This window comes from Mustela nivalis (assembly GCF_964662115.1).
Source record: "Mustela nivalis genome assembly, chromosome: 14".
NCBI lineage: Eukaryota > Metazoa > Chordata > Mammalia > Carnivora > Mustelidae > Mustela > Mustela nivalis.
This window is the reverse complement of record NC_139033.1, coordinates 65,156,059-65,181,472: the sequence shown is the minus strand read 5'-3', so window position 1 is coordinate 65,181,472 and position 25,414 is coordinate 65,156,059. Positions and strand designations below refer to the sequence as shown.

The 25,414-nt window shown below is 40.5% G+C and overlaps 1 long non-coding RNA gene across 2 annotated transcripts in view; it reads left to right on the top strand.

Annotated features, from left to right (window-relative positions):
- The first annotated feature begins 7,556 nt into the window (after positions 1-7,556).
- Positions 7,557-25,414, top strand: part of LOC309847643 — a 47,062-nt gene continuing 29,204 nt past the window's right edge. Inside the window, exons 1-3 of one of the 2 annotated variants that reach the window (XR_014302533.1) lie at positions 7,557-7,703; positions 8,418-8,564; positions 15,986-16,182. This is a non-coding gene — a long non-coding RNA (uncharacterized lncRNA). Of the gene's footprint in view, positions 7,704-8,417; positions 8,565-15,985; positions 16,183-25,414 lie in introns of those variants that run through there. The other variant, XR_014302532.1, reaches the window with a different exon arrangement.

Below are 25,414 nucleotides of genomic sequence, written 5' to 3'. Positions count from 1 at the left end.
AACCCATTAAATGAAATACAAAAAGCGGTGGCAACAAGGGATCGCCATGAATTTGACTGTTATCTGCACTATGTCAGGAAACACTTCGTGGTGTTTTCCTCAACAGTGACAAAGAAAATAAATGGAAATTAATTGTTTTTAGTCTATTAGCTTTATGGCAATATGCATATACTTTGGAGGTTAAGGATGTTGGGAAAACAAGCATACATTGAAGAAGAAATTGCACGGAAAAACTTGGAAGAGGAGAAGGCACACACGAGTGAAAGATGCTTTGACAGTAATGGGAGTATCAAGGGTTGGATTGGCCCTTGAGGGGAGACTGAAGTCTTTCAATACAGAGAAATAAAGATGCTCATTTAGGACTATAACGTGTCTCCCCCGAGTTTTTTTAAATGTTATTTTTGACACACTTTTTTGGCATTTTGACATGCTGCTGTTACAAATGCAGTCACAGCACAGTACTTCCATTAGACAAAAACAACAGCATTCTTTTCTCTAGGCAAAAAAAAGTTTGAATTGAGATATCAATTGACTTTCCCAAACTCTGCAGTGAAGGGGAAAGAGTTGAGGAGATAAGATTAAGATGATATGCCTGTGAGAAGCGGAGGCTAGATCCTTACCCCCTCCTCCAGGATTCCTCCAGGAATCTCATCTCTACCAGCTGAGTTGCTGTGTGGGACAAGATCCCAACAGCAACATATCCTTGACCTTGTGCTCAGGCATTTTGGAAAGCAGAATACTTCACACAGCTACAGTGCATTTGACAGAAAATGGAGGGAGTTTGGCTTCCTGCCAGAGAAGCTTTGAGTGTGACATCTCAAGGTTGCCATCCAGACAACTGGAATCTGAAGTCTTTGACAATAGTTTGGATAGAGCTGGGGAAAACCTGGGTTGCAGAGAAGCCATTTCTGCAGGGTCTGAGGGCTATCTGAGCTCTGATGGCTACTCTTACCCCACTTCTTAGTCTCTTATCTTCCTGCCTTTCTCTTTCCTTTCAATTTCCCATCATCTGTATGGATAATGAAATATGAGGTACCGAGCTGCATACATAAGACATCCACAGTAGGTGTCTGGTCCTGGTGAAGTGGAATCACAGAAGTCCTTGAGCCCACTTATACCTTTCACATAGACCAGGAGAAGTGTCCCTCACTTCCTCAAGCTTCCAGTTTTCAATTTATAAAATGAGGATAGTTGTATTTACCTCATGGGGTCACTGTGAGGCTTGACGCACTCGCCACCATGTTTAGAACAAAGTAGGCTTTCCATCAATGTTGTTTTTTCTTTTCTCTTTCTCATTTGTTTGGGGGGGAAATGAGGTGTACACATAGGAAGAAATGATTAGCTTTAATGGAATATTCGCAGACACAAAAACTTATCATCCAGATCTTACTCATCAAGACAAGCTATAACCATGGGAGATTAAGAAATATTTTCTGTGGTGATGCTCATGCTACTTTAGTCAGTAGTCGCAGAAGAACAGTCCTTTAGAAATGTATACAAGCTAGTTAAGGAGACAGTATGAATGAGGATAAGTTGACTGAAGTAAATGAATAAGAATGGGCTCATGGAAGAGGAGCTTATCCTGGCTTTGCTTCCCATACCTTGAGATGTGTAATAACCTCATTCTGTTTAGCCTGCCTCATTCTTCTTCTCCATGTATGGGCATGATAATAGGGGTTGACAAGACGAGGATGAACTGAGGTCAGAAAGAACATAAAGCAAGCAGACAGGGCTGGCATGGTATATAGACATTTAATGTTAGCTATCACTAATAAAACAGAATGCAAGGGTGAGCAAGGTTGGCATTTTGCACATTTGTGAAAGAATAAGGACAAGGAAACAGACTCTAACACAAATCAGGGTGTTTTCCCATATAAGTACTGACCATCCCAAAAGGTGTTAGGACATTTGGGAGGTTGCTGTTTGGAAGGGGTTTGACCAATGGCTAACAACCCAGCTCCCCCCGCCTTGTGGTGTAGATCAGTGCCAGCTCTGTGCACAAAGCATTACTCATACTGTCTCTTCACACAGCAGTTAACCTTACTTGTCACTGCTTCCGGGGGGAGATCAAGTGCATTGAAATTATGGAGGTGGCACAATAAATCATGGTCACTTCTTGACATGGCCAGACAAAGCAGCGGGAAAGAGCCTTACCACAATGTCAGCTCAAAGTTGAAATGCAAAGTTTTAACATATCAATTTACTCTTTTTAAAATTGTCATCTTGCTTTTTCCCTTCTTCCCCCAAGACTCAAGTGAGTGGACTGGAGACTGATCTTGGCAGCTTAGTGGGTTAATTCACCATGCATGGTTTGTCTGTCTTTCTTTCTTTCTTTCTGTCTTTCCAAATGTGAACATTACGACTTGAGAATGAAATAATTGAGCAAACCTAACAAGAGGCTGTGAAAAAACTGTTTTCACCCATGAAATCTCAGGTTTCAGTCTTTCACTTTTTAAAGACAAATTTTCTCAGGCTGTGTCCCCAGGATTTAGCGGGGCCCTTGGGACCTAAGAGGCACTTATCAAATATTTGGGAAATGAATGGATGGCAGTTCTAGCCTTCCAGCTTTCTCTGGCTTGTTTTTGTTTCTCCTGTTCTTCGTCAAGATCTCAACTGACCCCTCAAGTGTCTCCCAGGTATCGAATATAGACACTTCCAGAAGAGTTGCCTTTTGGGTTTTGTTCTTTTCCTACCCTACTTGGACCCCAAGATGGAGGACTTGAACTACATATACTTGCCTTTACAAGGACTTAGAATCCTGACCCATCTCTGCTCAGTTATGTTTTCTTGGCTCCTAATACTGGGTCACTGGATTTTCTGAAAGCTAGAAATCTTGCCCTAGAAAAATGCATAGACACACAAAGTGCACAAGGTTTGGCTATGAGTTTTTGGGACCTTCTGGGAGCACACTCATGGGACCAAGATGAAGACTCTTGTAATTGCCTTCTTAATTATGGATACTCGCTACTGTTGGGCTCTCCTCTGCTGGGGGGCAGAGAACAGGTCTTTCTCAACTGTTCTTCTTTTCTCTACCCACTTCAGTAGGGTTTCTCACCCCATCTCCTCAAAACTACTCTGCAGAAGGGCAGAGGTGCCCCAAAGGCCACTTCACTGCCAAACCTCATACCCGATCCTGGATCATGTGACAATTCGGTACTGACTGTATTATTGTCTGCTCTCTTTCCTCCAGCTCTTGGCTTTTGCAACACAATTCTTGGATTCTTCCTTCTCCATTGTTTTCCTGGCTTCTCCTTGCTCTACCCTTTGCTTGTATTTCTAAGGACTCTATTCATAGTTTCCCTTTCCTCACACTCTGCCTCCTCTTTCCAAGATGATGATTCTCATCATCTTTCAGATCAAAGATGATTCTCGAAATCAAAGATGATTCTCCCCTCTGTTCATGATTTCAACCACTGCTGCACAGAGGGTATCCAGATGCACGCCCCAGCCCAGACCTCTCTCCCTGAACATTCCACCATCTCTTTCTCTGTATCTGCCAGGGGGATGGTCTGCTTAGATCTATGGAACCTTGTGCTCAACATATTCCTTAAAGGAAGAACACTTTTTCACTTCTGATATTTTCTTCTAAGGGCAGTCATAACCATTGGCATAACACCATAGCTACTCATCTCTCCACTTTGGAGAGGAAATACCTTCCTGATAGGTGAGCTGCTCTCAAAGCTCGTGCTCCCGATTGCTCTTGACCTGCAGCAAGCTTAGTGGCAAAGGTCTGGCATCTATCAGAGGAGCCGAAGGGCTCCCAGTCAACTCAGAGGAGGGAAGGTACGTAGAATTCAGAGGCTCCATATTCGGAAGTCCATTTGCGTGCAGGTATGCTTATGTTCTATGGAACAGAGGGGGCAATTTGATCTTCTATTTGCTTTGTTCTTTTGTTTTATTTACTAATGGTTCAGAACTTCAAGAACTTTCTTATGGAAAAGGCATATATCTGGCTAGAGAAAATGGGATAGAGTGGGAGTTTAAGTGCTCATATTACCTTAAACTCAATTAATCATGTTCTCCTACTTTTTCTCTGTAATTTTCCTTTCCTTTGGTTTCTTTTGTTTTTCTTAATGCCAGACCTGCAAGAAAAATTTTCTGAAAACACCCTTAACCTATGTTCATGGAAAAATTGGGCGATTTCATTCAGATTGCCCATTCTGTCTCATGCATAAAGGGACATATAGATTCTTTTTAATGCTTCTGGAGGGAGAGAAAAACAGACTTCTCAGTCATGACTGTGACCTGTGATTAAATGAGTGAAATTTCCCTAGGTATTGTGAGGCAGTCCAAAGGAGGTAGAAAACGTGTCTTGCTGTCATGAAATTCATCATTGAAATAGGAGGATTGAGTAAACAAAAGATACATAAAATCACAAATAATGCTAGAATATTAAGATACAGAGGAAGTCCCTATATAGGAGATCGGGAAGGATTTCAGATTGAAATGGGCAAGCCAGCGTGTTTAGATGGGGTAGGAAGGCTGACCATGTGTTAGCTCTTAGCACCTATTAACTATTATTATTAGCATTCAAGGAGTTCACTGTGTTGTTGGAGTAGGTCAGGAGATGTGACTTACTCTTGCCTCTTAAATCCAACTAAATTGCTTTGTACCCCAAGACCTCTTACTTTGCACTTTTTACTGCTTCTGGTACTATTTTGGATACCTTGGTTGGCTTACTGTATACATATGGACCTGGTTTCTGTTTTAATTCTTTCTCAGTCTTTATAGTATACATCCTGACCTAATTTCAGCAGGTATGAACTCAGCCCATAAACAACACGAAATACCACACTCCGTATTTCCTTTAAATCAATAGAAATCTGTCCCTAAGCCCCTGTTCCACAGGACTGTCTGGAAATTCAATATTGGTAATTACCAAGGCTCTCTACAGGCTCCCAGTCCTGAATTTTGCAAGGAATTTGGGACTTGGAGCCTAGGCATCAGGGAAGACCATCTGGTCATTGACACCAGTCTGTCCTCCATAGAAACTCATGGTGTCTTGCTCTTCAGCTAGGAGGTTCTGTCCTGTGTATAGCGCTTGCAGCAGAGGAATAATGGAGGAGGGTGAGGGATCTCTGGGCTTCAGTGTGTCCTTCCTAGCTATCCCACAGAGAGACTCCTTCTACGTTTTATCACCTTAATGCCCACCAGACTCACACAATTCTCTTTCTAGTCCCCCAAATATATTTCCCTGTGTTCGGGCTGAGTTATGTCACCCCTAATTCCTATGTTGAAGTCCTAACCTGCAGCACTTAAGAATGTGACTGTATTTGGAGGCAAGGCCTTTAAAGAGGTAATCAAGTTAAAATAAGGTCATTAGGGTAGGCCCAATCCATTATGACAGGTGTCCTTATAAGAAGAGAATAGGACAGGAGTTCCTGGGTGGCTCAGTTGTTAAGCCTCTGCCTTTGGCTCAGGTCATGATCTCAGGGTCCTGGGTTTGAGCCCCACATTGGGCTCCCTGCTCAGGGTGGTGGGAGGGAAGCTGTTCTACCTCTCCCACTCCCTCTGCTTCTGTTCCCTCTCTTGCTGTCTCTCTCTCTGTCTAATAAAAAAATAAAATCTTTAAAAAATAATTAAAAAAAAGAAGAGAATAACACACAGACACACATAGAAGGAAGACCATGTGAAGACAGAGGGAGGAGAAGGCAGCCATCTTATAACCCAAGGAGAGGGGCCTCAGAGGAAGCAGGCTCTGCCTGCATACATTTTAAATTTGAAGCCTCTAACACTGTGAGAAATTCAAGTTTTGTTATTTATTGCCACCCATCTGTGGTACATTTTTATAGCAGTCTCAGCTGACTAATGCACCTTGCCCCTTAAAAATAATTTAAAAAAAAAGATTTATTTATTTATTTCAGAGAGTGGAGGGAGGGACAGAGGGAGAGAGAAACTCAAGCAGATTCTGTGCTGAGCAGGGAACCCAATGTGGCGCTCCATCTTATGAGCCAGAGACCACGACCTACATGGAAACGAAAAGTCAGATGCTGACTGTGCTACCCATGCGTGACCCCCCCCAATATATATATATATATGTATGTATGTGTACATACATATATTATATATATATATATATTTTTTTTTTTTTTTTTAATTATCTTGGGCTTTTTCGAAAGGCAGAAGAGCCATTGGCTTTACGTAGCGTCTACTTTGTCTCTTATATTTCTGTGGCAAGAAAATAGTAAGGACGTTGCTACTTGGAGAGCTGTTAGCATAGAGAAGAGAGGAAGATGTCCTGGGAACCCAGGCCCAGGCCCATCGGTGACTCCGTAAGTTACCAGTCACAGTCTGCTCTCCGCTTCCCCATCTTTGTGTTTTTGTGTCTGCCTCCTTTTCTCTTTGTGACGAAACAGGTTCTCCTGTCTTCTCCTTTTCTTCATCTTGTGTTTATGAGGTCTCTGTTTGCCTGGTACAAAGTTCTAGATGTATTATTCTCCTGGAGCTGAACCATAGAAGAACTGGCAGATTTGGGGGCAATGACATACTAGATGCTCAAATGACTTCTGACTATGCTTGTGTCCCAGGAGGCAAGTGGGATTTTCGACGACTTGTCCTTGATGGGATTCGTCCAAGGCTATTCCATAGACACATCCTTAATACTGATGGAGGCTCTGGGCAAGCTGTTAACCAAGTGAGCGAGCTCATTGTCGAGCCCAGTTTCCACATTCATATTCAAAGTCAACTGGGAAAGACAGGATTTCCAAGCAGTTTATAGCTCACTTTATTTCTCTCCCTTTTCTACCACCCTATGGTTTTGGTAGCTCTAATACTCTGATTGGAAAAAAATTGTTGTCCAAGGGTATTAAAATGTACGACCACTGATGAACTGTGACCAGTTCTTGGCTTTTTGTGAGATTGGGAATATTAAGATGTCATTAAATATTTTATCTCCCTTCCTTCATGCTATGACTTTAATGCTGTGTTCAAAGATCATTACTCAGTTACGCTGGCAAGCCTCCTCTCCTTTGAAGACATTCTCTACGAGAACATGTAATATTCATTATCAGTCTCTGCTGCCTGCTTTTTCCCATAATATTCCCTCCTCCCTCCCCCACTCCACCACCTCCAAAAAGGTTTTCCTGAGGGCAAATTATCTTAGGCGGCCCATATGAATTACAGAAAGTTATAAATTCACACAATCCAGATTTTCCACAATTTTCCATGGAAATTTGTAGGGTGTGTTTTAGAGCAGAATGTGTTTTTACAGCATGGTGGGTTCTGATTAAGACGAAGGCTTAATGACTCTGGGGGCTGGTGTGCCGAGATTACATACACATACAACTTTGAAAAAGTGGGACTATAGGGTGGTTCTGTCTTCATCGGTATGAAGGGGGGGTTAGGCAATCAGCGGCAGAAAGGAGACAAGAATGCATGTAATCTACCTGTGAGAAAGAAGGAGTAAGGAGGAAAAGTATTTGCAGAGCTGTGAGTCACTGGACAGTGTGTCCAAGTTTCCCACCCTAACGACTGTTCTTTTAGCAACAGGAGCCAATCATGTCCGAGTCGGAAACGGCTGCGGCATTGCCTTGAGAGAGCTTAAGAAGACGAAAAAGATGAGTTCAGGTGCCATGGAGACCCCAGTCTGATAGAGCCTCCTTGGGAGGTGTCCCTGGGTGGGATAACCTCAGAACTTGACTCCAGCAGAGCTGCCCTTGAACAGTTTGCTTTCAATATCACAACTCATCGTCTTTCTGTCATCGGTATGGTCACTAGGAAGCTTGCAGTCAAGCTCTGAGCTCACCTTCTGCAACCAGACAGGGTCCCACGCTGTGCTCGTCTGTATTCTGGTCTTCCTCTGGGGTTCACTAACTTCCTGTCCTCATTTAACTTTGCCCTGATTCCTTCATCCATTTTTCTTCTTTTGTAATGTCGGTGCTTTTGCGAGTTGCCTGAAATCCCTTGTGGATTGAAGGGAGGGTGAATATAGGCAAAGAAAGAAAATGCATTATGGAGTTTCTCTTGCCCCAGACAGGACAGTTCTGTGTAACAGGATCTTGGAAGTTTGGTCATGACGAGGGACTACTTTTTCCTGCGTATTTTGTGTTTTGTGCTTATTAGACACTTACAGCAATTTTTGGACACTATGATTAGGCTCCCCCAATCTGAGGTAGGGTCTGACACAATGATAACAGGGTAGAATATTTGCAATCGTGCTTGCAAAAATAGAGGATGAATGGTCATAATATTTATAGATTAAATAATACATAGAGAGTAAAGGAGAAAGCTGGGAAGTGAGAGAAAGTACTTCGTTTTCTTTGACCAGTCACAGACAAAATATTTAAAAATTCATAACGTGGAACTGCTACTTAGAATCTTTTATTTTTCTTACCAAGACTAAACTGTCTTTTGGATTGAAGGGATTTAATAATTTATAAAATAAATAAAGATTATAATATTTTCCTTTTTTTCCCCAGGTCAATAAATAGTGTATTTGAAGATGTATTCTGCATCTATCCTGAGATGATCAGATCGGAAATCTGAACTCCCTCGGGTCTGCTCGTTCTTCTTTTAGGAATGGCAAACTCAGGGTCTGCTGGTTGCTATCTTACCGGGACAAAGAGGTGGGTTTTGGCTAGCTGTTGGTGACTTGGCATTTCAGCCATAATTCTGAATTTTACGGAGCATTAGTGTTTCTGTTTTTAACACAGAGCAGAGGTAGGGAAGCGCCTTTCACCGCTCTCCCCCCGGACCCCTGAGAATCCCCGCCCATCAGCCTGCATTCCAGAGCTCTGTCTCAGGGCCTCTCCTGAGGTTTCTGGAGTTAATGAAGTAAATCAAAATCTCTGAGCAAAATGATTTCAGTCTCTGGAGGTAAAGTATGCCATGTGGGACGATGCCCAGATAAGAAACCATAATCACATGTCTCCACGGCAGAAATATTTGCTCAGGAGCTGAGCTAGGGTGGGTGCGAAAACCTCAGTCCTGAAATGTAAGAGGCTTTGTGTGCGCTGGGTGGAAATGCAGTCCTCCACCCTAAGCCACGTTTGAGGCGGCATCTTGGCAATAGAAAACATTTGAATAAAAGCAGTGATGGCATTCGTCACAATCCGCCCCTGTCCTTGAATCTCTGAGGATGTGCGTGCCTGAAATGCAGGCTAAAATACACTTAATCTAATCACCTCCGGAGATCGAGAGGCGTGTGCTCATATAAATGTCAAGTTGGGACATAATTTAGCTGATCTCTGGGGCTTATCACTATTGCCAGATTCCCTCTTTATTTGATCTGGTGAAACAAATGAAATGTGTCTCTTTGGTTTCAAACCAGGTAGAATCAGGAGATTAGAATCTGTGCGTTTCTTATTTGGATACAATAATCACGCAGCCGGTGGTGGTTTAAGGAGGCTGCAAGGTCCATTGTGTGTGCGCCAGGGAACAAGGGGCAGGAGCCAAGGTCACATCATCTTGGCCTAGCCGTTACCTGCTAGTTGGTGGCTGTCTCCTTGATAACATTACTAGATGTATTGAAGGTAGGGAAGCAGGGGTTAGGTAAAAAACAAAAACAACAAGCAAAACCAAAACCAAAACCAAAACAAAAGTGGACCTCAGTCTTCGAGGGGGAAACTCTCCTTGTGCACAGCTGGCTCTGGTCATTTTTCTCAGCCATGTGAGAGCAGAACCTCTAGTTTACTGCATTTGAGAGGCTTAGGTAAGAACTCATCCAGAGACACAATGGCCTCTGGTTAAAAAAGAAAAAAAAGATAGCTCTTGACCGCATGTCAGGAAAATCAGAGCTCAATTATGCCTGCCCCCTGGGTTTGGAGAATGCACCTTGAAGAACAGTCTGGAACATCATCTCTAACTGGGGCGACTTGCCCTGGAGTAATCATTTGGCAACGTCTGAAGGCATTTTTGGTTGTCCCATGTGGGGGAGTTGTGTTACTGGCATCTAGAAGGTAGAGGCTGGGATCCTGCTAAATAAACATCCTGTAATATGAACTTGCATCTCATCTCATGAATTACCTGCTCTCAAATGTCAATAGTACTGTGGTTGAGAAATTGGTCTAGTGGAACATTTATATTTCTTTTCCTTACCTGTATCATTTGCCGAACTGAATAAATGGATAACAAAGAAAAACAGAGGAATTTGTCTCATCTTTCTAAATAAATGTAAGTTCTACGATAACTGGGATGTTAGCATTCTAGATGGATTGCAGAGACAAATTTTCAGCTGTGTGTTCTTTCCATTATATCACTAAGCATCAAAGCAAAAATATTATCCCGAAATTGCAGAGCGTACGTATCTTCCTAATGGCGTAAAAGAAATAAAAAAACATGCAGAGGTCCCATTCCCAATATGAAAGAGGCACATCCAAAATTTCAATTTACAACATCCTTAATGCTATGCCCCTTAAAGTGCGTTTTCAGGTTTAGTTACAAATAGCTGTTTCAATCACGTCGATATTCCTAAGAACATATTTCAGCTTCCTCTAGCTGTAGACTTAAAAGGGAACATTTTTGTGGGATGTGAATTTGCATAAAGCAGTTGATGCCTGGAAAATGGGTCATTTCCTAAACTGGTGTTGTAAATATTTTTATTCAGTGCACCAAGCTTCGGTCGGCAGGTTCCTAAGTTCCGTGCCTCTGCTGAGACGTGCAGTTTTCTTCTTCCGGCCTTGCCTCTGTGGAAACTGCTGGCTACAGCAACAAATCTGTCACCTTCTAGTGACAGAGGGAAAGCAGTCCCTTCCACATGTCACCCCCTTGTATAACCCACTTTTTTCTTTTTCATTAATTCTGATCTTGCATTTTGGCTTTAAGAGAAATTATTGATGTTTGGTGACCACTGGTCCATGGCATAAGCCAGATATACATTTACGTGACTCTTGGGATTATTTTTTGATTAGACAGTGTTGATGCTTTTTAGCTCTTTTTTCCCCCCCTTAAGATTCTAGCACCTACTGGCTTGTTTTAATCGTAAAGGCAAGTTAGTGTGATGTCATCCTGGAAATCTCTTAGGTGACCAGCTCTCCTTAATACCTTATACATAACTGCACTTGCCTTTAATGCTGTCCAGTAGGGCTCCAGTTCTCAAGAGACCTGGGCAAATAAATGACTCAGAGAGGTACCACAGCGTAGTGATTACAAGTACTGGTTTTGGAACCGTGGCTCTAACACACAGTCACCGTGTGGATATTGAACAAGTTTAATTTCTCTGGGCCTCAAGTCTCTTGATTTATAGAATGGAGATCGTAATACCGCATAGACAGCCGTGAGGATTAATAAGGGCCCAATTAACGTAGCTTTGGGAAATGAGAGGCACAGAGGCTATTCATGGGAGACCTAGCCTCTGTTGCATTCCTTCCTCACATTGATGCGAAATTTTGGTCAGCGGTGAGAACAAGCTACCATTCTTCCACTGTTTGGTCTTTCCTTCCTTAGATCCGTCCAGAAACTGGCCAACTTACTCTTGTTCCCCTTTGATCAACACATTCTTCTGGTTGCTCTCTGCCAAAGGGTAGGCATCCTGAGCCCTTCCAGGTTTCGGAAGTGCTGGTCTTTCTTCACACTTCGTAGCCTGAGCGGTCTCTGGCTGAGCTTAAATTGGCCCCTGTCTTCTGCTCAGCCTTCTGGGTCCCCAGGGTTTGTCTCCACCTCCTCTGCTCCTACCAGGGCCTTCCTGGGGCCTGATCTTCTCTCTCAGCATGGTCAGGTGGTGGGCTTTGTTTCTTGCTCGGAATGATCAGAAATCTGGTGACCTGGAACGATCTGGCTGACACCTCCCTTGAGCTCCACTCTGTACTTGGAAGGTCAGTTCTCTCTCCTGTTACTTGTCTTTTTGGGTAACTGGTCTAGGCTTGCCCATGTTTGGATGTAACTGGTAATTTGGAGCTGCTTCCCCAATGGGAAGTTTGGCTACCAGCTTTAACTTATCCTGCCATTCAGGCCTAACCCTCCTTCTTCTTGGTGATTAGAGAAATGGTATGAGTCTTATGCCCTCATAAGATCTAGAGGAACTCTGCAACATTTGATAGCAGTCTACCGGATTTTAAGCTTTCTAGACAGGAGCCGTGTTTTGTTCATCATTTTATCCTGCGAGCCAGCCGTGTGGAAGGTGTGAAATAGATGCTTGCTTAATGGAGCTGTAGATAAACGGGTTCCTTCTGTGATTTTTGAGATGCTGAGTATTCTCTGGGGGAGGCTTGGGGAGGGAGGGCTTGTGATGTGGGTAGCAGGAGGGAGGCATAACGCTGTCAGAGCACCAAGGTCTTACGTGCTATTTCAGGTAGTTAGAACGTGCGCGATGGGAAGCCACTGCAGAGATTTTTAGCTGAGTGATGACGTCTAGTTATTGAAAGGTCTCACTGTGGATGCCGACATCCATAACAAAGGATGCAGAAGGCCCCTTTCTTTGGTCTCCGATGGTGCCTTTTTCTTTTCCCTAATGCTTGGGCTCCGGGACTTTCAGAGGATTTACTTGTGTCCACTGAGGGCTGAATAGGTTCTAGGATGCGAGATATGCTCTTGGGAAGTTGTGGAGTTATGTACTATGTTAGAGGGTGAATGACACTTTGCTGAGCAGGAAGATTGCGTTGTATTTCTAATCATTCATTTCAGCAATTCGTGAACCTCACAAATCTTTAATCTAGACCGCAGCCCATCTGCACGGAAGACGTAGTAAAATCGTTAAATGAATTCACATGCACACTCTTTAATTTATTATTGGTTGTAATGTGGATATTGCCGTATTTCATGTGGGGAGAAGCACATAATAATTGCACTAACAATTTATACACACGTGCCTTTTCATGAATGAACAATTTTGTAGTAATGGCCAAGAATTATCTTCTTAATACAAATGTGTTTGTTGTTCCAGGATTTGATGCTCTTTTGTACTAATTACACTTCTAGGAAGAGATTGCTTTGGATTTCTCTGTATTTTATTATAATTAGAATCTCAGACATACTACCATTACCAAGAATATCATGTTTTATTACATTTTTTGGCAAGGTTATAGGTTGATGAATTATTACGTGAATTGGAAATCATCACTTTTGGCCATTTTTTATACGCTATGCAAAAGTGCCATCTGATACAGTTTAAGATTTTTTTAACCACCTCTCCCCTACACCCACCAAAATGAATCCAGAGGAAAATAGTATAAGATTACTTGGACTATATTTTAAAATATTTTGCTTTGTTTGCTAACCCTGTATCAACGTGATTGACAGATGGAGTAGTAAATGCTTCTACACAATAAAGACATTTTTCTACATAACTGGCCCCTAAAATGTTATTAAAAAAAATTATCTATGCTGAATGTTAGTTTCTTATTACAAATATATTTTGAAAATGAGATAAATTTGAAAATGAGATTTTGAAAATGAGATGCAGTTTATGCAAAGCCATCTAGAGAATGTCTGCCCAAAGGGCTCTTCAGATTGGCTTCAGATAAGTCTGGCTATCAGGACCCAAGAGAATAAAGTGGGAGCTGTCTGAATCTTGACCTTGGGGGCTTCTGCCTGCCAAAGGTTCCTGTTCTATTCTCCCGGGCTGTTACGTAGTGATGGGGGAGCCGCTGAATGTCTTGGTTAGCAAATCAGATAACTAAACATGCAGATTTTCAGTGTAAACCACACAGACATGGAATTTACAAACACTGCTCCCTGTTCTGGCCTTTTAATCTCAGACCAGTAAGATCATTCTGCATCTTTATTTTTCTTCAGAGACAACCACAAGGAAAACATGCGGATCAAAACTGGGCTGAGCAGACCCACCTAATCCCCAAACTGGCAGGTCTTTTAGGACACAACGCCTGGAAAACCCTCAATTCATTCATTTGTTCATTCATTCATTCATTTATTCGCAGCCTATCAGAGCACCCGCTCTATGCCAGATATTGTGCTAAGTGCTGGAGATACGACAGCAAGTAAACCAAAGGCCTTACCCTCAGTGCAGTTCTCTGCCTGAGACCATTAATCTGCCCTCATTCTTTCAGCTTTCCTGCCTTTGTTCTGTGTTTGACTTATGGAATACCTTCTCTCCTTTTTTCCTCCGGTGTGCATTTATGGCTGTCCGCACACACTGTGCTTCCCGTGGCAACTCATTGCTGGCTCCAATTTGGCAGGTAGTTTATTACCTGCTCCATTTTATAGATGAGGCTGTAGAGAGCCTTTTTTTTTTTTTTTCCCTATATTTGAGAAAAGCCTGTCTGCGGACATGAAAGCTGTAAGACGGGAGACAGACCGAAGTCTTTTCCTGTTTTTGCGGTCACAAAATTCAGGCCTTTCTTGAAGTTCTGAAGAGTCTCAAATTGAGTTGCTCAAGAAATAATCTTCCTGCTTTAATTATTTCTAGGTTGGGGGCAAATTGCAAACCTCATCTGGTATGACCTAACTGACCACTGGATGTCACTGTTGCTCCATAGACGGTGAACCCTGTGGCCAGCTGCTAGGCTCCCGGACTTGGGAGGTTGTGTAGGTCTGTCTCTGCATTTTTAATACTCTTGCTTTGTCCAATTTGCATTGCAGTCCCCTCAGAGCTGATTTGAGACAAGGCTGGATTATAAATAAGCAACTCAACAAAGAAATAAACATCCTATCCTGGAGTAACCAGTTGTTAGTGATCCGATTTGGGGGACAGAGAGGATTGGGCACTTGCAAATCGTCTTCAGAATAACCTGTTGGAAAGCCACCATTTCCCCTTTGTCTGAATGCCTGGATTGTTGGGAGGCTGTGCCACACTCAGACTGGGCACTATACCCATGGAACTGAAGAGTCACCTCTTAGGGGCTACCTCTTCCAACATTCTGCCTAATGCAGGAACCCCTCTGGAATGGCCTCCCACCTGTGTTTGAATCTTTCCCCGCCCCCTGCCTCACCCTGAGACCTTGCTCACAGATTCACCAGGCGGCTCCCTCTGTCTACCACCCACATGCTCAAATCGAGCTGGAAGGGACAGAAAGATCTTTTTCCCACTCACAGTTTTGCTGTGCTTTCACCTATGCCGAACGATGTTATAAAAGTGTGAGCAAAGACTGCTGTGGACCAACTTCGGAACAGGGGCTTGGCCCAGCCTACAGACTGTGGGTTCTGGAAGGTTCTGCCCCTGGAGTAGGCTAAGTGAGGCATGGGACAGAGGCCATGGGCCTCCGGGCTTCCCCTGGCTGCTCATGGAAACCATGCTCTTTTGGGAGACGTCCCTGGTAAGCGTGGGAGGAGCCCGGCGAACTCAACAGTGGTTACGTTTAATTAATATACTTCTCTTCCCCTAGAGCTATGTAAAGGTGAAAACCATAATTGAATCCTGCTTTTGTACTGGCTTCTGGTCCAGAACTGCAGGACCACAGCCACAGGGAGGTTTTGCCTTTAAAGGCAGGAGAAAGCATCACCTGTTTCTACCCCCTCCCCCACAGCCCTCTTTCAGTGGACACCCCTGCGGCTCACTAAGGGCAGGTGGGAGCATCTCCCCCCCTCCCACTTCTCCCGGACAGAAACTCAAGCTCAGGGCCTCCACCGAGGGCACAGAAGATGGAAGAGATGAAGAACTCCCGGAATTTTTACAAGCCCTCAGGTCCTCAGAGACAAGATGCTTTTTATCTATTACTAATGGGCACTCAGCTTTTCCTTTGGCTCATTTCCAGTTGAGAATTTAAGTGAAATGCCTAAAATCACATGGAAGCGTTGGAATCCAAGGGATATAGACTTAACTCTTGGCTGGTCTCTTTCTAGCTGTGTAACCTCAGGCACATTACATAACTTGGTTAAACTCCAGTTTTCTCTTTGGAGAATGAAGACAACGACTGATAGTCATAATATCAATCCTCCAGACTCGCACTGAGGATGTTATGGGAATGCATGTCGGGGTGTGTGTCCCGGTGCCTGGATGTGACACACAACCATCAGTGCTAGCCGCTAGTACAAAGTTGGGTAAGAGGACTCGAGAATGGAGAGAGAGAACTTGAGGTTGACATTGTGACACTAAATCCCAGAGAGGCCCCAAAGATTATGTCACAAGCATTCCTGAAAGCCTTTTATTTGTCAGGCATGATACGTGGAGGAGGATCCAGTCCCCGTGTTCGAAAAGCTGATTCAGAGAGTCGCAGAGTCACGACAACCGATAATTACAATACACACAGTGGACAAGTAGAAGATCAATGGCCAGAGGTGAGATAATACCGAGTGTGGAGACTCAAATTTCCACGGACATGAATTTAATGAATAGATGCATCTAATTAATTTTTTTTTCCTTGGCTGGATTCTGCTACTGCAAAATCCAGGAATTTGAACTGTTGGCCAAGAGTCTTCCTGCGTCCTCTACAGTGCCGTGGCACGATGTGGAGCTGTGACGTAAGCAACATACCTGAAAGTTGCTTAGAAAAAAAAATGAGACTTTTATGTTCCTTCACCATATAAATGTTTATGTTCAGAGCAATAAAATTAAGATTGCCAGAAAGACACCACAAGCACATTCATATTTCCAGTTGACAGTAGCTTTCCCATCTGAATATACTTCCTGTCATACTTGCTGGGCTTCTGCATAAATCACCTCAATGTTTAAACCAGTTTAAGCTTTATATGTGTACACACTGCATAGATTAAAAAAAATATGCAGAATCAATTTCCTTTTACCCAACTAATTACTGTGGTGGTGCTATTTAAATCGCACACCGGTAACATTGCCCCTCAGGCTACATCCTTCCTGACAAATGTTGAATGTAGAGCCATCATTTTTATCTTCCCCATCTAAAATGTTAACTGGAGCCAAGACTTCAGACTTTATTTACCGGCAGCATGTTTTTGCAACTATTCATTTAACCAGCATTATTGAGTACTTGCAATGTACAAAATACATCAAACACGAAATTGTCAATGGAGTCCCTTTTTTTTTTTCACTTAGGAAAGGCCAACATCATATTGTTTCAGTTAACCTGTTGGCTCAACACGATGCCGACACCATCTGTATAGAGGCAAGGACCTAAAGTGTGTGTTTCTTAGAACAACTGCAGCAGCTTCCGTGCGTTGGTGGCAAACTCAGGTTCATGTATTGGGGAGGGGGATTCCCATCCAAAAAAATAACAGTGGGAAGAAAATATCAGAACTTCCATCAAGCATATGCAATGAAGAAGAAATATTGTTCTGTATAGCTCACAGGACTTTTATTTTTTTATTGTTATGTATTTATTTATTTTTTAAATTTTTAATTTTTAAATTAATATATAATATATTATTAGCCCCAGGGGTACAGGTCTGTGAATCACCAAGTTTACACACTTCACAGCATTCACCATAGCATGTTATGTATTTATTTTTGACAAATAAAAATTGTTGTCATTTAAGATATATAAGGTGATATTTTGACATATGTATACATTGTGAAATGATCATCACAATCAATTAATTAGCATATCCATCAACTCCCATAGTCACCATCAACTCCCATAGTCTCACCACCCTTGAGATCTACTCTTAGCAAATTTCAAGTATAGAATACAGTATTATTAGCTATAGTCACCATGCTGGGCATGAGATCACCAGAACTTATTCATCTGATAACTGAAAATTTGTACCCTTTGATCAATATGCTTCCTTTTTGCTATCCCTCAGTCTCTGGTAACTTCTACACTCTGTTACTCTAAGTATGGCTTTTTAAAAAATCCACATATAAGTGAGATCCTGTGATATTTGTCTTTCTGTGTCTGGCTTATTTCACTTAGCATAATGTCCTTCAGTTTCATTCCTGTTGTTGCAAATTGTGTGATTTCCTTCTTTTTAAAGGCTAAATAACATTCCATTGTTTATACCACGTTTCTTTCTCTGTTCATCTGTTGGCAGACCCTTATATCCTTTCCATATTCTAGCTACTGTGAATAGTGCTGCAATGAACATGGCAGTGTAGACATTTCTTAAAGATAGTAAGTTGATTTCTTTTAGATCTGTACCCAGAAGTGGGATTGCTGGGTCAAATGGTAATTTTACTTTTAATTTATTGAGGAAAGTCCATATGATCCACTCTGAAGAATGCTCCATGCTGCTGTTGGATGGAATGTTGGCAATACATGTGTTAGATCTATTTGGTCTAAAGTGTTGTTCAGGTTCAGTATTTATTGATTTTCTGTTTCATTGATCTACCCATTTTTGACATTGGGCTATTGAAATTCCTTACTTTTATTGTATTGCTATTTCTCTCTTCAGAGAGAAATATTTCTGTTAATATTTATCTTAATTATTTAGGTGCTCAATGTTTGGTGCATATGTATTTACTATTGTTCTTTCCTCTTGATGAATTTATTCTCTTATTCTTATATAATGATCTTCTTTGTCTCTTAGAATGACTTTTGACTGAAAGTCTATTTTGTAGGATATAAGCATAGTGTCTCCTATTCTCTTTTCATTTCAACTTGCATGGAATATCTTTTTCTATTCCTTCACTTTTAGCTTCTGTGGATTTTTTTTAAGGTTTTATTTATTTATTTGACATGATAAGAGAGAGAGAGAGAGAGAACAAGCAGGGGGATTGGCAGGCAGAGAGATGGGGAGGAGCAGGCTCCCACTGAGCAAAAAGCCCAATGTAAAGCTTCATCCCAGAATCCTGGGATCATGACTTGAGCCGAAGGAAGACACTTAACAGACTGAGCCATCCAGGTGCCTCCCTATGTGTGAAGTGAATCTCATATAGGAAACAGAGTTGGGTCTTTTTTTTTTTCTTTTTCTTTTCTTTTTTTTAATCCATGAAGCCTTTCTATGTAGTCTGGTTGGAGAATTTAGTCCATTTATATTTAAAGTAATTATTGGTCAGTTCACAGGACTTTTTGAAGAGGGTTTCATGTGCTAAAAAACTCTTCTGTGAGCTACTAGATGTATCTGATATATGAAGGGAGGGCAAAAGCTAAATTTGGATATAGTCACTATAGAGAGAGAGAGTTGAATTTCTCCACATAAAAAAGAAATAAATGAAAAAAAAAAGAATGGTGTTTCTAAAAGAAATCTGGGATGGAAGAAACATAGAATGAAAGAAGGAAGGGGAAAGTGGGAGAGGAAACAGGGAAATGGTATTGTGCTTTGTAATCCTGTGGTGAGGGGACAAAGGAATATTCTGCATAAGGGAAAATCAAAGATTTATGAAAACAAGCATTTCCAAGTCTTGAAGTAGTGTAAGGACTCCTTTCCTCAGTGCTCAGCCTTTACTCCAGTATCTTGCATAAGTAGTTTTTTGCTTGTTTGTTTTATTCAATGAAGGCACTTTTAGTGCTAGAATAGCATTACCATAGGACTAGGGTGACATAAACAAGACCTGGGGAGAACCATAAGCTGAGCTGTTTAAGGAGAAGTTCTGGATGATGTATAAGTACATTTAATAGTTTTACTGAATGCCCAAGATTGGCTTTGGGCATCTGTAAGCCATAGAAAGTAGATTTGAATCACTCTAACCCAGAGCTTAGGGGCAACACATATTCACCTGTCTAATATTTGGATTACCCAAAAATGACAAAGGAACTCTTTCTTGATGGCTGACCCATTTAGCCACACCAGAGGACAGCAACTATTTATCACAACAATACAGAGATATGACATGTTGGTGCAGGAATGACTAATATAACACTCCTGTTTGTTAAATGGCTTCTACTTCTATGTTAGCTTGGAAAAATAGAAGTCATTGAGTAAAAATTCACAAAATGGGAGAGAATAAATTTTATGCTAAGATATCCATTATAAAATATTTCTTCAAATTTTTCTCTGTATTATGACTCTTATAAAAATGAAAACTTTAAAATCTTAATACAATATATTAATTTAAAAGTCTTACTAAACTTTTATATATAAAATATCTCCTTAAGGGCCATATTTATGTCAAGGTTAAAGGTGGGAAATGAAGAAAGTCTTTATTACTAAAAAAAAAAAAAAAAATCAAAGCACCTAAGTTCTTTTTCTTAATTGAAAATGGATCTAAGGTATAATCTGATAACACTGAGATACTCAATGAAGCTGACCTGATACACTACGAGTATTAACTAGGGCCACCACACTGGAAATTTTAAAGTTCATATTTGAATGGATAGAAAATTTTAAATAGAAAACAATTTGTATCAATATTAGTAATAATGTCTAATAAGTGAAGGGTAGTAGAAATGCCACCCCAACATACGCTACCCCAAAATATGCCACTTTCACATACAGATTATTTTGAGCTGAAGGCAATTGAGAAGTAGTAGATATAAAAAAAGCACTCTGCCTTCTTCTTTGCTAAAAAGCAAGGTATAAATTTATAAAGGCGTCCTTCCTCCCATCTCTACCAGGAAGGAGCTAATCACTGGACACAACTCTAGATCTTTATCAGACTGGACATAGCACCAGAGGAATCTACATAACAGACTTTACTAGCTGGCCCTTATCTACTATTAGTTTCCCTATATACTTGGCTATATAGGCAAATATACTATCTTTGCACTATTGCACTCTCTCTCTCTCTCTATATATATATATGAATATTATATGATTTATATGATTTCCCTATATACTTGGCTATATAGGCAAATATACTATCTTTGCACTATTGCGCGTGCACTCTCTCTCTCTCTATATATATACATATATATGTATTTTATATGATTTATATGATTTCCCTATATACTTGGCTATATAGGCAAATATACTATCTTTGCACTATTACGCTCTTTCTCTATCTATCTATCTATCTATCTATCTATCTATATTTTATATGATTTGCTCCTCCTGGATGCCCAAATTTCTTTTCCTTTTTCTTGTTGGTTGTCTACAAAATTATTACTCTTTGTTAAGATCCTATATAAGTTCAAGTTTTAATTATCCCTTTGAGTTACTCATCTCTTAATACTCCTGTGTCTATATGAGATGCACATGTTAATAACCTTAGGCTTGTTTTCCTCTTGTTAATCTGTCTTTGGTCAGTTTAATCTGTAGAGTTCCAGCTGATGAACCTAAGATGGGTAAAGGAAAAGGACTTCTTCCCTCTCTTAATAAGCACATTGTTTAGGTTCCGTTTTATATGAAAGGAAGTATGTGTGATAAAAGTAACACATTTTTTCTAAGAGTCTTCAAAAAGAAGATAAAATGTCTGAGTAATATTTTAAGAAATCTACATTCAGCTCTTCTTATGTCCCAGGAAGAGAAATGTTTTCTAATTTGACTTACATAGTTTAGAGTTTTAAAATTTTTTCTTACAAAGTTAGTAAGACACACACACTATTAAAATCAAAACATATGGAATGACTGATTTCCAAAAGTACCTATTCTTAATCTACACCTTCTGTGATAACAAAGAGAAAGCAGGTATCAGTCTTGGTGAAATAGGTGGTCTATGTTCATCATGGTGGACAGTAGGTGGTGACCAGAGGACAGATGGGAATGTCATCTCCCCAGTGATTTTCCCTTTAGGGCTATAACTGTCCTACCAATTGTAGAGGCCCCAAATTGTGATGAAGGTACTTTGGACCCTCTTTCTCTCTCTCTGGGTTTGGGGAAGGGGTTGCAGAATTTAAGAGAGTTTGAGAAGATCTACAAGGACAAAAGAGGGGGAGTTTTTGCTCAGTTTTTCATGGTTTCTTTTTCCTTCTTCTTTAAAAAAAAATCCTCAGCTAAAATGAATGTCCCAATAGTTATTTTTGTATTATGCTTAACCATTATTGTATTTTGGATTCACATTTAACACAGAATCATTGCAGCAGATTTGAAATCTCTTTAAAACTGGACTTGCATTGTTGGAATAACAGCTTGAGTATGAAGACACTCACACCATTAATTTGGACATAACCTTGGGAATTTGCCAAAGTGTAGCACTTTAAAAAAAAGTTAAAGATATACACAAGAAAATTCTATGTAAAACAGCCACTTTAACAACCATTAGAATGACTCATCACAACTTATTAACTGCTTTCTGATATATTATTTATTGTGGCAGATTTGAATATACCTGGTTTGGCCCTTTGGATAGAAACACTTCCTAAAGTAGGCAGTGACCAAGTTCATAAAAGAGGATTTTTCATGACTATTACCAAATAGAACTATGTTTAAAATGTAAATTATATGCCTATAAGTGTGTATATGTACATGTGATTTACCTATATGCATATATTTATTTGGTAGCAAATACATATATAAAATATATATATATATAAAACACGTGTATATGTGTTCATCTGTCTCTAATGAACAAAGGCTTACTTGTTTACTTATTTAGTTTCAAGTAGGCCCCATACCCAGCATGGAACCCAGTGTGGGGCTTGAACTTACAACCCTTGGATCAAGACGTGAGCTGAGATCAAGAGTCAGAAACTGAGCCACCCAGGTGCCCCCATATTTGAATTTTGAAAGAGACATAAAGAAAAGAAAATTTCTTAATATTAAATTCTGCTTTAAGCCGCACATCTCTTCAGGGGTGGTGTTTTGGGTGTTTTGGAACCTGGACTCAGGAGACATTCTTAGAAGATTTCAGGAGACAATGAATGCAAGCGTCGTCACCTAATGGTACCTGCTTATTTGCTTACGTGTAAAGTCATTCGTGAGGATGAAAATCCACCTGGTGGAAAAGGTGTGAATTCTGCATGTGGCTCGAAGCAAACAGACATAGTGGATATATTGGGACTCCTATATTGGAACAAAAGGGAGAGAGAGCTCTGTAACCAAGAGAATGGTAAACTTGCCCCAGTGGGCTTGGAGGGAAGGCCTTCACTGGTGGATGATGATGTCCTTTTTTCATTAGCTAAGACTAAAGTGATTTTGGTTACGGTATTTTTAGGCCAAGATTTTAATTAGCCATACCATGAATTCATATTTTCTTTTGAGGACTTAATAATTAATTGTACAACTGAATCTCTTGAAAATTGCAACAGAATGTTTTCGTATTCTTCCACAGATTAAGCTGTGAAGTGGGGCCCCTTTGTTTTCCTCCCTGTCCTTCTTTTTTTTTTTTTTTTTAATTTTATTTATTTGACAGAGAGAGATCACAAGTAGGCAGAGAGGCAGGGAGAGAGAGAGAGGAGGAAGCAGGCTCCCCGCCGAGCAGAGAGCCCGATGCGGGACTCGATCCCAGGACCCTGAGATCATGACCTGAGCCGAAGGCAGCAGCTTAACCCACTGAGCCACCCAGGCGCCCCCTCCCTGTCCTTCTTAACATATAGGTTGGGTTGGGAGTCCCTAGGATTTATGTGACTCATTACCTCATTTCCTGCCTAGGCTTTTCCCGCCTACCAACTCCTTCAGTTATCATAACTTTTTTCCGATGCCTGGGAGCCACTGGATATTCTCAGGCTGTTTTTTTTTTTTTTTTTTTTTTTAGATTTTTTAAATTAATTTGACAGACAGAGATCACAAGTAGGCAGAGAGGCAGGCAGAGAGAGAGAGGAGGAAGCAGGCTCCCTGCTGAGCAGAGAGCCCAATGCGGGACTTGATCCCAGGACCCTGGGATCATGACCTGAGCTGAAAGCAGAGGCTTTAACCCACTGAGCCACCCAGGTGCCCCCTCAGGCTGTTTTTAACCTCAGGATTTGAGCCGGTACCTAGAGTCCAATTGTTTTAGGTATTGCTCTGATTAACACCTTCCTCCCAGGGCTTTTCATCCTGAAAAAGCTGTGGCAGTTTGAAAATCAGGGTCCTGATGTTAACTAGCCGTAGGAGAGACGAAATGATGTTCCCAGGCAGCATTATCTCCAGAAAATACCAAAGCTGCGAGAAACAAACATGTAAATTCCGTTGGAGGGGTTCAGTGAGTTAATGAGGGGTTAAATGGGCAAAGATTTAAACAGGAGGGCAGTGGGTATTTGTCAGGGGGAAAGGACAACACCATTTTTTGGGTTGGCAGTTAAGGAGTTAAGCTTTTAGGAGTGCAAAGAACAACAGTTAAAGCCATTGAGAGCCCCACCAGCAGTTTTGACCTTTATCTCCAGGGTCCACATCCAGACAAGGGTCTTAATTAGCTGCAGAGAAATGGAGAGCTTTGGCAACATACCAGCACACATTAAAAACAAAAAACAAAAAACCAACCAGTAAATAAAAGAGCCATTTTTTTTTTAAACCGCAAAAATTAAATAGGAGCAACATTTATATAACCTTCTGGTGTTTCTATTTCCTAATTTCTCACCATATATATATATATGTTTTGGACCAAGTCTTTTCCATGACCTTCATCTTATTCTCGCTTGTTTTTCTTATCTGTTTATAGTCCCTCTAGCCCTATAGATGCCTTTTTTTTTTCATTTTCTATATGTTTATTATTTTTTTATTATAAAAGGAATGCAGGCTTATTGTATAAACAATTTCCAACAATGCAAAATGCATAAAGTTGTAAAGAGCCTCCCATACATCCAGGATTTTTTCTATGCATTTTATATAGATGTGTGGGTTTATGGGAGTTCAGTTGCATACATACACACTGGAAAAAATTTTTTTTAACAAAGAAAGGATTATATGTACAATTCTGCAGCTAACATTTTCTATTTATTCATATATCTTGTTATATCTCTCTATCGGATTTATTTAGGTCATGGGTTTTCTATATAGATTTTTTTAATTTACAAAATTCCAGCTTGCTTTTTAAATCCCCGATCAGAGTATTTTAAGCTGTACGTTCAAACAGATGCACACAGATGCTGTGATTTATAAAACACGATTTTATTTATAAACATAGCTTGCATATTCTATTGGCTTATTTCTTTGTGCATTATTTTGGACATATAATCGATGTTTCTTTCTTCTCTTACCATTATTATGAATGTTATCTTTCGTTCATTCAAATAATTGTATTTTTTTCCTTCTCTTTAAGTCTTTCATCTGATTAGTTTTATTTTTTAACCTTTGTCATTCCATTTCTCTCCCTCCACTGGTTTGGGAGTTGTCTATACTATTTCCATTTTTTTAGCATTTACAATGGAAATTTTAACATGCATATATAAATTAACATAGTCTACATTTATTATCTTTGCTTTCTCGTCAGACACTCAAAACCCAAGATGACTAAGTGTGGTTCTCCTCTTCTGACTTAAGTGCTATTACTGTTTGATATTTTTGGCTCTATCTTGATTGCTTTTTAAGCCACAAATTAGGCATTTTATTGTTTTATGCAGTTAAAGATTTTCTTCCTGTTGCCATTCTTTCTTGCCTTCTTGCATTCCAGACCCTACTCTGGTATACTTTTCTTTCCTCCTGAGCTATCTGCTATAGAACTGCATTTGTGAGAGTCAGTTGGTAGGAAATGCCTTAGTTATGGTTTTCTTTTGGAAAATGTATTGATTTGCTTTTATTCTTGATAGGCTTTTGATGGAAAGTTGTTAGTTCTCAATTTCTTGAAATAGTCCATTGTTTTCTGACTTTCAAGATTGCCTGCCATGACTTTCATTGTAAGTAAACTCTCTTTTCTCTCTGATTGCTTTCAAGATCTTTGCTTTGTTTTTGCTACCCTTCTCTATGATGTGATTAGTGAATTTTTTGCATTTTCATTTTA